Here is a 14,762-nt window from a genome sequence, read left to right as displayed (position 1 = left end):
GCGTTAGAGTTATGGGATCATCCACGTTTAGGGATTGCGATTTTTACCTAGATGAGTCGCAAGTCTTTAACGGTGTTTATTTTAAGTTTGTGGTTGTGTCTTTCGAACAATGTTTTTATGTTACTAGGTTGTAATTTCCGTTGCATGTGTCAACGCCTTAAGACAATGTTGTGTTACTTTTATTTTAAAACGTAAATCAATGGATGATCTGCATGGTTTTACTTTCATATAGCTTTGTTATGATTAAGCTATGGTATTAAGAAGTCACACCAAATAAACCCACGCTTCCGCAAAGCCAGGGTGTGACATATCCTTATCAGAAACAATTGATTAAGGAATTCCATGTAATGAAACGATTTCATTTACATATAATTTGGCGAATTGTTCCATACTGAAAGTTTCCTTCATTGGTAGGAAATGAGCTGATTTAGTTAGCCTGTCTACAATCACCCAGATTGTATCATTACCTTTTCTTGTTTTGGGTAATTTGGTAACAAAATCCATTGTTATCAAATCCCATTTCTATACTGGCATTTTTAACTGCTGTAATAAACCTGAGGGTTTCTGATGTTCAGCTTTAACTTGTGAACAGGTTAAACACTTAGAAACGTAAGTTGCTATCTCCTTTTTCATTCCTATCCACCAAAAATTCTTTCTTAAATCTTGATACATCTTATCGCTTCCTGGATGCATTGTATACTTAGACTTATAGGCTTCTTCTAATATATGGTGACGCGGGTTTCCTAATTTAGGTATCCACATTCTTTTCTTATGGAATCTCCAAATTCCATCTGTTCCTTGTTCTAATTCCTTAATCATTCCTTTTAATTTTTTCAGTATCTTCCTTGATTACTGATTCTTGTGCTTTTCTAATCTGATCATTTAAATCTACCCGTAGATTTAATTTAAGTGAACGTACCATTTTTGGCTTTTCGTGATACTTTTGGCTTAAAGCATCAGCCACTACATTGGCTTTCCCTGCATGATACTGGATATTATAATCATAATCACTAAGAATCTCCATCCAGCGTCTTTGTCTCATATAACTCTTTTTGCCCGAAAACATACCTTAAACTCTTATGATCTGTGAAAATGGTAAACTTACTACCATAAAGGTAATGTCTCCAAATCTTAAGAGCAAAAATTATAGCTCCTAATTCCAAATCATGGGTTGAATAATTTTCTTCATGATTCTTACGTTGTCTAGAGGCGTAAGCTATAACTTTTTGACGTTGCATCAATACACATCCGTAACCTAACTTAGAAGCGTCACAATAGACTACAAAGTCTTCAATTCCTTCTGGTAATGCTAATATGGATTAGTCTTTGCTTAAGGATTCTAAAGGCTTCTTCCTGTTTTGGTCCCCATTCAAACTTAATGGATTTACAGGTTAGCTTAGTTAAGGGAATGGTTATTCTAGAAAAATCTCGAATAAATATTCTATAATAACCAGCCAATCCTAAGAAACTTCTAACCTAAGTTGGTGACTCAGGGGTTTTCCATTTGGTAATCGCCTCGATTTTTGTTGGATCCACATGAATTCCTTCATGATAAGAAACTGCACCTGTTCTAACCAAAACTCGCACTTTGAAAATTTAGCGTAAAGTTTTTCCTTTCTTAATAAACTTAGAAGTGCGTGCAAATGCTTTGCATGATCCTCTTTACTTTTAGAATAAATGAGAATATCATCAATAAAAACAATTATGAATTTATCCAAATATGGCTTACATATTCGGTTCATCATGTCCATAAATGCAGCTGGGGCATTGGTTACACCAAATGGCATGACAGTAAATTCATAATGGCCATACCTTGTTCTGAATGTGGTTTTAGGAATGTCCTCTTCCCGTACCTTTAATCGATGATATCCCGATCTTAAATCGATTTTAGAGAAAAATTGAGCTCCTTGAAGTTGATCAAACAGGTCATCGATCCTTGGTAATGGGTACCGATTCTTAATCGTGACCTTGTTCAATTCACGATAGTCAATGCACATACGCATTGATCCGTCCTTCTTTTTGATGAATAGTATCCGCGCTCCCCATGGCGATGAGCTTGGCTGTATGAATCCTTTCTCTAATAATTCGTCTAACTGTTTCTTTAGTTCCTGCATTTCTGCGGGTGCCAATCGGTAAGGTACTTTAGCAATTGGTGTTGTCCCTGGTAGCAGATGGATTCTGAATTCAACTTCTCTGTCTGGTGGTAATCCTGGTAATTCTTCTGGGAATACATCTGAAAATTGAGACACTAGTGGAATGTCTTTTAGCTCTTTTCCATTAGTGTTAGTGATTATAGAAATCAAATACACTCTAGATCCTTTTCTTATACAACTTGTAGTTTTCATCACAGAGATGAATTTTGTGGATCTAGGTGGCTTATCTCCTTTAATTGTGATCTTTTCACCCCTTGGTGAATTTACTTGAATTGACTTTTGATCGCATAAAATACTGGCTTTATTGGCTATTAACCAATCCATTCCTAATACAATGCCAAATCCTGCCAGATTCATTGGGTAAAGATTTGCAATAAATTTTTTATTTAAAATTTCTATTCTTGCCCCCTTCAAGATTTAAGAAATCCTAACGGTTTCTCCATTTGTTGTCTCTACTAAACATTCTTGTGGAAGTTTAGTTAATGGGTGATTTAGAAGTTTGCAAAATGAAGTATTAATAAAACTTTGGTTTGTACCAGAGTCAAATAACACTTTAGCAAAAACATCATTAACTAAAAACGTACCGGCTATCACGTCCAGAATCATCTTGGCTTCATCTGCAGTTAGAACAAATGCTCTAGCATTTTTAGTGTTCTTGTTGTTTTCGGCTGGAGCCAATTTCGGACAATTTGGCTTGATATGGCCTTTTTCTCCACAACTGAAGCACAGTCTATTAGTAGGTTTCCTTCTGCAATTTTCTTCCTTGTGCCCTGGTACTTTGTAGAAATTGCAGTAAGTGGAGCATTTTCCTGAATGCTTTTTCTTACAAGCTTTGCAATATGGTGCAGAGGTAGAACCTATATTCCTACCACGGTTGGGATTTCCGCAGCGAAATTCCTAAGTAAGCTTTTGGGCTAGCTTTTTCCTCTGGTCTTCTTCCCTCGTACGGATTAATTCATCTGTCAAGGTATTTGCTAGATCTACCGCTTCTTCTATGGTTTGAGGTCTAGCTGCCTTGACTACATGCCTAATCTCCCCGATCAGTCCCCAGATGTAATGGAAGATTAATACTGGCTCAGGTGATGCAAAGGTTGGTACTATTCTAGCATATTCAAAGAATGTAGTAGTATAACCCTTACTATCTACCCCGGTCATCCTAAGGTTCAGAAACTTATTTGCTATCCGTTCCTTTTCATTAGGGGGCAGAATTTCGTTTCTACCATATTTTTGAATTCCTCCCATTCCATATTGTACACCCTATCACTTCCTTTTGAATGGAGGATAGTGTTCCACCATTCTAAGGCTGAGTTCTTGAACATATTTGAGGCAAACATTATCTTATCTTCTTCAGCACACTTACTTATTTTTAAAATAGCCTCAGTCTTTTCTATCCAGCGTAGAGTTGCAATGGGTCCTTCATTGCCCGAGAATTCTATTGGTTTGCAAGACCAGAATTCTTTGTAAGAACAACCATGAGATATGGTTCTTCTTCTTTTGGGAATGGGCGCTTGAAGTATGGGTCCATTGTTCACGCTGTGTTCAGGTTCAGTTGGTCGCTTACTACTATGCTTACTTTTATTATCAGCTTCTTTAACAGTTTGAATAATAAATGGCATTGCATCTATGATTCCTTGTGCCACTATGTGTTGGATAGCACTATTATCCACTTGGTTTCCATTGTTATTGTTGTTTGGATTCTCATTATTTGGGTCATTGTCATTCTGGATATTATCGTTCTGGTTTTCCTGGTTCACTTCGTTGTCCATCTGAATTTTAAACATTTATCACATATTAATATCACAAAATAATATTTAAAACAATCAATCACCCAACACACAGGTTGAGGCTCGGTCTGGGAGGCTGAGGAAGTAGGCTAGTCTGGGAGGCTGAGGCTCGGTTTGGGAGGCTGAGGCTCAGTCTGAGAGGCTGAGGAAGTAGGCTAGTGGGACTAGGAAGAACAGTCCGAGAGGCTGGGAAGGTAGTTTGAGAGACTAGGAAAAATCAGTCTGGGAGGCTGGGAGGCTAGTGGGACTAGGAGAACTATTTGATTGCTTATTGGACTAATGTGTTTACCTGACTATATGATTGATTATTTGTGCATATTTGTGTTTGTGTTACAGACACTATGGATTCATCCGGCACAGGAGAGTCGGACGCCACTGACCCTATACCCATTGTATCGGACGACAGAGTGTCATCGGAGCGAGAGGTGTACACTTCGGACACCACCAGTACAGACGACGACGATTTCCAGCTGTTTGCACTACCCAATGCCATGGTTGAGCCCGCTGATGGCCCCATCGCTGGGGATTTGCCGCTTGTGGAGATCCCTGCTCCCATACCCCTTGCCATGTACCCTGTTATTGATATGCCTCTAGACGTAGTCGTTGACGATGACGTCAATTTGTTTGACGAGGAGCCACTGGAGGATGACGTTGAGGGCGAGGCCCTTATAGCTGCCGACGATCTCTTGCTTCTCGCAGATGCTCCTGCTGAGGGGTCACCTGCCCATTCACCTGTCCCAGACTCTTTCGAGTCTGTGGCATCGGCAACATCACATGCGCAGGGCGCCCAACACTACTCACATGATTCAGACCCCGATAGGGCGTCATCTGCTGCACCTGCCCCTACCCCGAGTTTTGCTATTGATCATGACATTGATGAGGATTCTGACCCCGTCTTCCCCCCTGGCTTCGATCCGGACCAGGACATTGATTTTATACACCTAGATCAGTCCATGGAGGACCCAGTTGATCCTGTTGACCCTGCGTTTGCTGATCCTGCAGATTTCGAGATGGAGTTTGACGACCCGGAGCCTGTTGTGGCCCCCGAGCCAGTAGTTTCTCCAGACCCCGCTTTCGAGCATGACCCTATTCATGCTGATGTACCTATTGTTGATCCTTTGATTGCTGATGTACCTATTGATGATCATCCTGTTGTGGCTCCACCGTTGAAGGATGATCACGTTGTTGCTGATGCTCATATTGATGCACCACCATTGTTAGAGGGTCCTGTTGCTGCTCCACTGATAGTGGACGAGCATGTTGCTGATATACCCGCTGATCCTGTTGTTGTTGCCCCTCTTCCTGACCATGTGCCTATAGAGCCAGGTCATGCACTCTTTGCGACTCATGTCGACCCTCAGTATGCGCACACCCGGAATGGTTGGATAGAGGACGATGATGATTTTCCGCCTTTTGTAGTACCAGTTACACCAGTTTCAACACCAGCTTCAGATCCTTTTGATGCACCCTTGTTCCTCACCCACACTGCTGATGCTCACCGCACAGACCTGCCTATTACTTTTCTCTAGGAGATCCCTCCGCCACGTCCTGGAGAGGGCTCATCTCATCAGCCTTTCGACCATGCACCTTTTCTGACTGGAGGAGATCAGTTTGCACCACAGATCCCTCATCATACTGCTGTCCCCCTGTTTCACCGTTTACCGGGCCATCTTTTGCTCCATCCAGCGAGCCTTTTCTCTGGACTTCACCACCTATCATGCCACCATCGGATCCCTACCATCCGTATCACATGGGTTATTCTGTAGAGGATATTCTCAGGTCATTCATGGTCCAGCAGGAGGCACTTACTCGACGCGTGCAGGAGCTCGAGAGAGCTCAGAGACCCCCATGCCAGTGCCCTTCTCATCCTGCGATATCACATCCCCCTCGACCATTATCTCCTGATTCGGCTGCTCGTTTTTGGACTTAGGAGCAGCAGATTGCTTATTTGTTACGTTCTCACCGAGCCATGGAGGAGGATTGGCTCCACATGCGCCGTTTGTTCTATTCTCATTTTCCCCCTCCTCCACCGCCTGGTATGGGTAAGGATTCTCTAAAACCTCCCTAATGAATGCATCATTATCGTAATAGGGATCTAGAGGGTCCAAACCTGGGTAGGCTCCTAGATTGGGCATAGGCAAATCTTCATGGATGGGGTAACGTTGCACATAGTCCCTATTATCGTCCCACCACGTGTCACACCCTGGCTTTGCAGAAGCGTGGGTTAACTGGTGTGACTTCTTAATACCATAGCAACAATCATAACAATGCTATATGATAAAAACATGTGGTATTCATCCAATAATAAAGTTCAGAAAATCCCATTTTCAACAATCAAAATAAGTTACAAACCTTGACCTGATTTAAATGAGTTCATAAAAACTTATCAAAAGGCTATAAACAACACTAGGTTTAGGGATATGTAACCCGTCCAGGAAGAGGTTACACCTTCTAAACCCTGGATGACTTCTTTATTCAAACACAGCTTGAAAATACGTGCATACCATGCCAGATCCGTTAGTTTCCTGAAATACATGTAGTTTGAAAAGTCAACATAAAGTTGAGCGAGTTCATGTGTATGTGAGTTGATATAAACCTTTGTAAAATGTTTGTGTGTATGAAAATTCCTGGTATGTAGCAATAAGGAAAAAGAGATCAATTAATGTGTAGCTAATACATTAGTAAGTGAAATGGCCTAGGAAGCACTCAAACCTGTAACGCGTATTTCATACCGGTCCTTCCGGCGGAACGACATAGTCACCACATGCGGCCACACGCTGGCTCATGTGTGGGGCTCGCAACACCCGATAGATCTATCACTCATGCCTCTCGGTCCTTATACAAGGATTAATGGTCTTACGATAATAGCCTACCCATTCACATAATCTAGGTAATAACCCTCCTTACGCTATCCATACCATGTAAAAAGTACTTGTAATCATAGTAACATGTATTTCACCCCCGCAGTTTAGAAAACTGAAAACAGTTAAGAGAAAAGGGGGACATGAACTCACCGAAGTGCGTCTCTAAAAAGTATATCCCAGTCAACCTGCTGTGCGACGACCTACACGTACTAACTTCTATTAGACGGACGGCCGTGCCTTAGCTTAAGGGTTAATGTCTTTGGGAAATAGTTAGGCAACTATTTCGTAATTACACTTCGGAATTTTTTTGGTAAATATATTCCTTCCCAAGGATGGGGGATTTAATACATGTGCGTTCGTATAACTTTGGAATATATTATTAAGTCTCACTTAATAAAATATAATTTATTTCTTTTGTCCAAAAACACTTTACTTCCAAAATATAAATATTTTTCCCAAAAATATTATATTTTATTCCATATAGTTTTCAAAATAGTAACTTTTCCAAAAATACGTAAGTTACATTGTAAAGTTCGGGTGGTATTAATAATACCGTTGTAACTTAAATATTTATTGTGAAGGCGTTCGTATTATTTTGGAGCCGTTAATATTTAGTAGTATTATTTTTACCCTAAAAATAATATTTACGTAATTCACAAAATAATCATAAAAATTTACACAAGCGTTGTTATGAAAATATATATACTAAATATATATATTTTAGCAAGTTTTATTTTGTGAAAATCCCACCTCCGACACTTGGAAGTTTCGTAATAAAAATCGTGGCGAAAGTTATTTGGGAAAACAAGTTAAAAATATATCCATAACACTTGTGATAAAAATATTTACAAGTGTTAGATTTCTGGAAAAATTTCGCCAGAGTTTCCTCTGCAACTGGAGGTGGCCACGCTTTCTAGCGTATCATTTTCTTTTAAAACTTCAATTCAACAATGTTCCCAACATCAATAACAAACAATATTCCCACATCATACTAGTTCAAAAATGTCACAAACACATGAACTTGTGGGTTGTGTAAGAGTGTGTAGTAACTTCCCATTATTTTTAATAGATCTTTCTACTTTTATAATGAAATCGGTTTCTCGAAATTCTTATTTTTACAGAAAATGCATTTGTACATCTTCTAGTCAGAATTTCAAAAATAATTCTTTTGTTAAAACTTGTTGTCACACAAGTGTCTACACACTTGTGTGTTTACAAAAATCACCTTTGTTTAGGAAAGATCCGGCTTTAAAAATATGATTTCTTTTGACACTTGGTCCTTTAAAAATACCACTTGTAGGTCCGTAGATCTACTAGTTTAGAACTCCATTTTATAAGAAAAATTGTTTTTACACAAGCTCATGGTTATAATTAGTAGTGTTCTTCATCTAACCACTTTTCATACTTTAACATACACTAGGTCATATTCCATGAACATGACTTAGTCGGTTTAGATGACGATCCGAACTAACACTAGCAATCAACGACCAAAAATAATCATAATAATACTAGTTTTATAAGTTTTACACCATTATTCATCCATTAACCACTTTATTTATATTATTATTTTTTTTGTAGACATTAAACTTTGATCTCTAGTATTTATGATTTTTGCCCGTTAAATCTTTTATTAACCACTTTAGAATAGATCAAAAAGGCGTTTAGAGTCACTTACTACTAGCTCGAGGCTAGGGAAGAAACTAGTTGAAAAACGGGTGGATAAAAGCGTCGTGGGGAGGTCCTTGGCAATCCGCAAGCACCGGGCTTCCTCGCATGAGATCCTTCACACTTGTATAAGCTTGGACTTGCAAGATTGGAAATTGAAAATGTTGGTGGGTGGGTGTTGGGTGCTCTCGGCCGAACTCACAAAGAGGGGAAAAAGAGTAGTGCTTTGGTGTAATATGAAAGTCTTTATCCATAAATCTTATTTATAAACCATCATAGGTTTTTACCCAAAATATAAATTGTCCTCAAGATACTAGACAATCTTCTAATAAAATATTCAATACTTTGGGTGAGTGTGTCCCCTTATGGGAAAATATCCGATCGGTTGTACTAGGGGGTGGCTTATTTGGTTCAATTTCAATGGTAAAGTTAAGTGATAGTTAGTTAGTTTAGTAACTAATTTAGTGTAATATTGTGTTGTAATATATAGCGGGTGTTAGGGTATTTGGGGACCCTAACTGGTTCAGAAAAAGAAAAATAATGTCAATGACAATATTTTTGTGTTCCGGGTATAGTCCGGTTGTTCGGTTGGATTCTGATCCGTTTAAGTGCTAAATAGGTATTTAAAGTGTCGATATTATTATTTTTAGTGACACAGTTTATTCCCGACACTTTGGAAAGTGTCTAGTAATATTTTTCTCATGTTATGGCACTTTACTAGTTAGCTAATTGCTGAATTTTTATTTAAAGTGCAGAATTTTGTACTCAAAGTACGTTCTAGGCACATCCGGTCACTATAATTATCACCTAGTGACGCAGTTCTACAACCCTCATTTCCCTACACTCTCTATGGGTGTAGTAAACTATCTCTGGCTCATACAGGCCTTAGAGGCAGTGTCTGCCTGGTGCTGGCTATGTCAGCACGTTTACTGGGTTATCCGTTCATTGTGCTACTGTACTTTTGTGCATCAAGTTTGTCACTAAGGTTTTTGTGTAAGTAAATGGAGTGACAACAAATAAAGTATGAGGCATGGTTATATGTATTTCAGAAATCATGTAGAAGTTTATTTACCACTGTAAGCAAGCACAGTAATTGAGCAGTAATTAAATACTAATTAATTCGTACGGATACCTGGTTTGGTGAGGGTTGTCACATTCTCCCCCCGTTAAAGAAATTTCGTCCCCGAAATTTGTACTACCTTAACTCCTTATGGTTACGGCACACGTGTATGCACATAATTACATCGAGGTAGATAATTATTAAACCGAATCAGACCTTACTCACACTTGGTAGGTCCAAGAATATTTAACAACCCGTACCCTAGGGTTAAGAAGGTGGGTGCTCATAGCAGTTGATGTCAGAATTACAAAACGTACTTGACGTATAGCCTAACATATTCCAGCTAGCAGGGGGGTTCCACAAAGAGGAGCCTTGACTATGAAGACTCTCAAACGATCGATCGCAATGTGCAACGAGTTTTCACGAAACAGAGCGCCCGCTATATAAATTCAAAAATTATCAACTCCAATGAAATGGCAAATTGATCTGTGAACTCCCAAGTAGACGAGTGGTAAGGTTCAGTGCGTTGAACATTTTGAACTGCGAGAATACGCCGAATGAATACAAACGAATCTGGCGTATTCTTACCTTGATTTGTAGTTGCATCCGGAATGTTTAAATGACAAGTCAACAAAAGTTTATGTATTTTGCGTGAAACGGTTGACCATGATTACCACAAGCTACAAGTTTGTAATGACACCACAAGGTATCACAATGACATGATTCCAAAGTAGCGGTGACTGAACAAATTCACCGAGTTTGAGACCAGATGATGGTGTGCCGAAACGAGCCAGAAGATGAAACTAAGTACTGCAAGGCGTTTGATTGATAACGAAAGAATCGTTAGGAGGTACACCATGATATGAAATGAGTTTATATACCTTTGACTCAGCACGCAAGTGTGTTGAGAGTGATTTAATTGTGATAATCAAAACGGATTTAGGGCAAGTTGTCAAATAATTAATTAAATCCGTGTACGAAGTGAGTAGTCAGGATAGCGCAAGCTTCAATTTTGTGAACGTATCACTGTAAGGTATCGAAATCTATCAGCGATTTAGTGGAGTCATAGACCAAACAAGTCTACTACTACTCGAAATAAAAGAATCTGTGCCAAAGTATTAGAATATGATGCTCTCAATACATCATATGGCGTCTCAAATCAAACATGTGAACTGGATAAGTTCAAGCAGTTGAACTCAGTTTCAACGTAACCAAGCAATAAACGTACATATCAACAAGGAAATCTTGACATGATAGCAAACATGTAACTTGAAAGAAGGTAGTTTCAAAGAGTGTGTTGACTTGATAACAAAAGAGTCAACAATGACAAAAATGTAGGTCATTCGAATCACAAACTAGTAATTAGATTTGATGACGTAATATCTGAACATTCATGAAGCGTTTATTCGAAATGAAACCGCATGGCATGTGTAGCAAACGGTGCATGGGTTATACATAAGTTTTCAAGTGATGGAGCGATGCGCTCCTACCAAAAGAGAGAAGTGACCAAGTATACGAAGCAAGTGTGTGTTCGCTCTCAGCGAATGAAATCAACGTGATGCAACTACTTTGAGGGGAGTAGAGATGCAAATATCTACTCGTTAGAAGTGAAAGTGAAGACTTCAACGGAAGAAAATTTAAGTACTTTCGGTTTCGTTAACTGCAATGACAAGTTGGTCAAGATAATGATGTTTGATTGAGTTGACAGATATGATTCCTAGATGTAAGGCTTCTAGTTTCTCCGGATTCTACATCCCTTGTGGATCTGATTATAAATTGTGTAGGAAGCTCCATTTTGGTTATGTCTAAGCACAGTCATTGTCCCACAATTTCATCCTGGTATACTCCCTGAATTTTCTCCGCTAACGATGTTCGATCGTCGATCAGTCGTGTAGTAGTAGTTGGGTCCTCATAGTCAGTTATGTAAGAGGTTCGTTAATCCTTAGCTAGAGTCACTGACTCTGGTGGGTTAGCTCGTTCGGCTCCTGGTAGTTGACGTTTACTTGAAAATCACCATCCTTCTTTTTGACGAGCAGAAATGGGGTTACCCAACAGGGAATCTTGGTCTGTTATCTTCCTTCTCTAGCAACCACTGAGGTTACACTGGCAATCCCTGCATCTCCGAAGGTGTATGTCGCTAAAGTGCATCAACAGCAGACGTCGCGTCTGGAATTAAATCGATGCGAAATTCAACTTGTCGTTAAGGAGATAATTTTGGCTAGTCTTCGAGGAAAACTTCAGGATATTCTCCGATCACGGGGGTATCTTCGAGATTTGTTTCTTCGGCTCCCTTGTCCCCGACATGAGCCGGAGAACAACACATCCTTCCTACAACATCTTTCGTGCCTTCAAACAATTCGTGATCTGTGGAGGTGTATCCTGCTTCGTGAGTCCCGATCGTTTCTTCGTTCGTCATTTGGTTGCGAACATCAATCTTTGTTCGATCTCTTGGCAACTAACCCATCCCAGTTACCACGTTGCAGCTTCCCAACTCAACTGGCAATAGATCTAGCGTAAACCTACGCTCTCCAAGTTCTCTCTTGCCAATTCCACCTACTTTGTTGGCTTCCACTAGCTTCCTGTTAGCTAGTACTATCGTGTGCGGGTTATTTATCTTACTTGCTACTAAACCAAGTATACCCTTACTCTAGAGATACGAAGCTAAAATTTACAGCAGTATCAAGTAGCGCAAATGCATAGCATTGAGTAATATGGGACGTACTGATATCCATGCTTGGTTTCCTGGCGTGCTTCCTAGCCCGGTGTTAGACATCTTTCCCATAATTTTGTTTAATCTCCCTTGGGCAATCTTTCCTATAGTGCCTCATATCCCCGCAGTTGTAACATCCCTTATCTTTTCCTTTTCCTTTCTTTCCACGCTTCGTCTCACACCAACACGTTTCCCTGTTGTGTCCCACTTTGCCACAGTTGTCACACTTCCCATTTTTACATCACCCAGTATGATGGCGTCGGCACCTGTCGCATTTAGGTAGTTTACCCATGTACTCTTTTCTCTTTTTGGCCTTGTTGTCGCTACTCATTTGGGTACCCTGTTTGAAATTTGCTAACTTTCACTTGTTATCCCCAGATGACTCTACATGAGTCTCCTTCTTCTCCTCAGAGGTTGAAAATTTGTTCATCCTGATTGCCTCTTCAGTCAAGGCCACACTTAGGTTGATGGCCTCAGCGATCGTTGCAGGCTTTGATGTCGTCACCATGCTCATGATTTGAGGTGCTAATCCCCAAATGAAACGCTCAATCTTCTTAAACTCTGGATCTACCATGTATGGAACAATACGCGACAGAACTTGGAACTTCTCCACGTACTCAGCTATTTTTGGACCTTCCATCTTCAAGTTCCAGAACTCAGTTTCCACCTTCTGGCTTTCTGTTCTTGAGCAGTACTTTTTATGCATTAGATCTTTCAGTTCGTCCCATGATAAGGCATATGCAGCAGCCTCGCCCATCGTCTGAACCTGAAGTTTCCACCATGACAAGGCCCCATCTCGGAACATCCCGGAAATGTACGTGACCTGATCCTCTAGGGCGCATTTGCTCGCACGCAAATCAAAATCCGTCTTCTCAATCCAGCACATGAAGGCTACGGCACCCCCAGTGCCGTCGAAATGCAGGGGTTGCAACCCAAGAACTGCTTGTAGGTGCAGCCGTTGGGTGGTTTGTTTCCGGAGGTACCCCCGCTGCGCTCGGAGCGAAAGGCCTCGTACTGTGCGATGAACTGTAAGAGGCGTTCTTGAAATTCCGCCTCTGTCGTCGGCAGAGGGTTGTTGGTATCGGTGTTCCTTCGAGTCGACATCTTCCTAGAAGAAGGTCGGTTAGGTCGGGTCTTAGTAAGGACACGAGCACATAAGTCTCTATTTAACGAATAAGACCTCAAAGGTATATTACATTTACGTAAATACGCAGTTGTTTAACAATTAATCACATATCATCACGGTTATAGCACAGCTTGCAGATAGGAACGTAGCAAGTAAACATGTGGTATTATAGTTATAGCACAATTATGTAGATCATCAATGTGCTTAGTGAGAGCATAGCGACGATATTTTTCGTTAGTGATTAGTCATAAGTATTGTCGCGTGTTTAAAGATGATCAGGCTTTCATTATCCTCCGGCCACAATCACTGTGTCTTACCACATCAGAAGGGACACAGGGTCACCCTACCCTTGTCCAACAAGTATATCAGTGCATCACAATTACGTTGTCAGAAGTGATCCTCAAAAGTCTCCGAAATCCCCGCTTATCATTAGCGTCTTTCCCCAAGCGTAATGCAATCCGCTTAATCCAGAAATCAACTATACTGGTGACTGAGGTGGAGGAGGAAAGAAAAGTATACTGTTAACGTGTGTGAGTCCCTCCTCGAGTTTGTATATACGTTGAAGTAATTATTTGCTCTGCCGCTTGATAGTTTAGAAATGGACATCAGAATCCCGGGAATGGTGGAAGAACAAAGGTCAAGAGCCCAAAGGAGTCTTGACGTATTCGGCGGATCAAAGCATGCTGGTGATAGACAGGCTGGAGAACGTGGTATTTTGCATAAACTTTTTAGACAATATGTGGTCTTGTGATGTAGACACTCAAGTCCTGTTTTCGGTTATGTAATGTTTCGCATTTGAAGTTGCCAATTGTTGGCGCCAGCTCAAGCTCCAACATTCTGTGACTCATATCCTTAACTGTAGTTGATGTTACAGGAGCAACTCATCTCGCGTGTGGCCTTTAGAATGTAAGGGTCTAACTTCAGCACAGTGTACAATAGGAATCATCGAGATGGCTCGTCCGACGTTGTAGAGGTGAATGTAGCAAGTGGTGCGACCTGTGCAGTTGGGAATATGCTGTTGTAGCAGATGAATCGTTATGCGGGTGCTGACCTGAAGTACCTCCCCGAGGTGCGGTTATATTCTGAAAGGAAGCTATAGGCATCTTGGCGCAATGGACGTTGGTCTTCATAGGGGAAAGGAGCAATGTCAGCGGTTGCGGGTGTAAAAACGAACATCTCATAAATGAGGAGATTGGCCGATGCAGGTAGATATAAGGGGTGCAATGTATGGCAGACCAAAAAGAAACAGGATCGTGATCACGTAAAGGTGTAGGTTCAGCAGGCGCAACATCAAGCTGACCCAAATGGTGTAGCAGCTGGCTCGAGTGCAGGCTCCGGGTCATGTAACGGTGTGATGAGCATCAGTGGTGAGTGTGGGAACAAAGGTGCATCCATAGGAA

This window comes from Helianthus annuus, chromosome 11, assembly GCF_002127325.2.
Source record: "Helianthus annuus cultivar XRQ/B chromosome 11, HanXRQr2.0-SUNRISE, whole genome shotgun sequence".
Classification (NCBI taxonomy): Eukaryota; Viridiplantae; Streptophyta; class Magnoliopsida; order Asterales; family Asteraceae; genus Helianthus; species Helianthus annuus.
The sequence above is the reverse complement of the archived record's forward strand: the minus strand, read 5'-3'. Positions refer to the sequence as shown.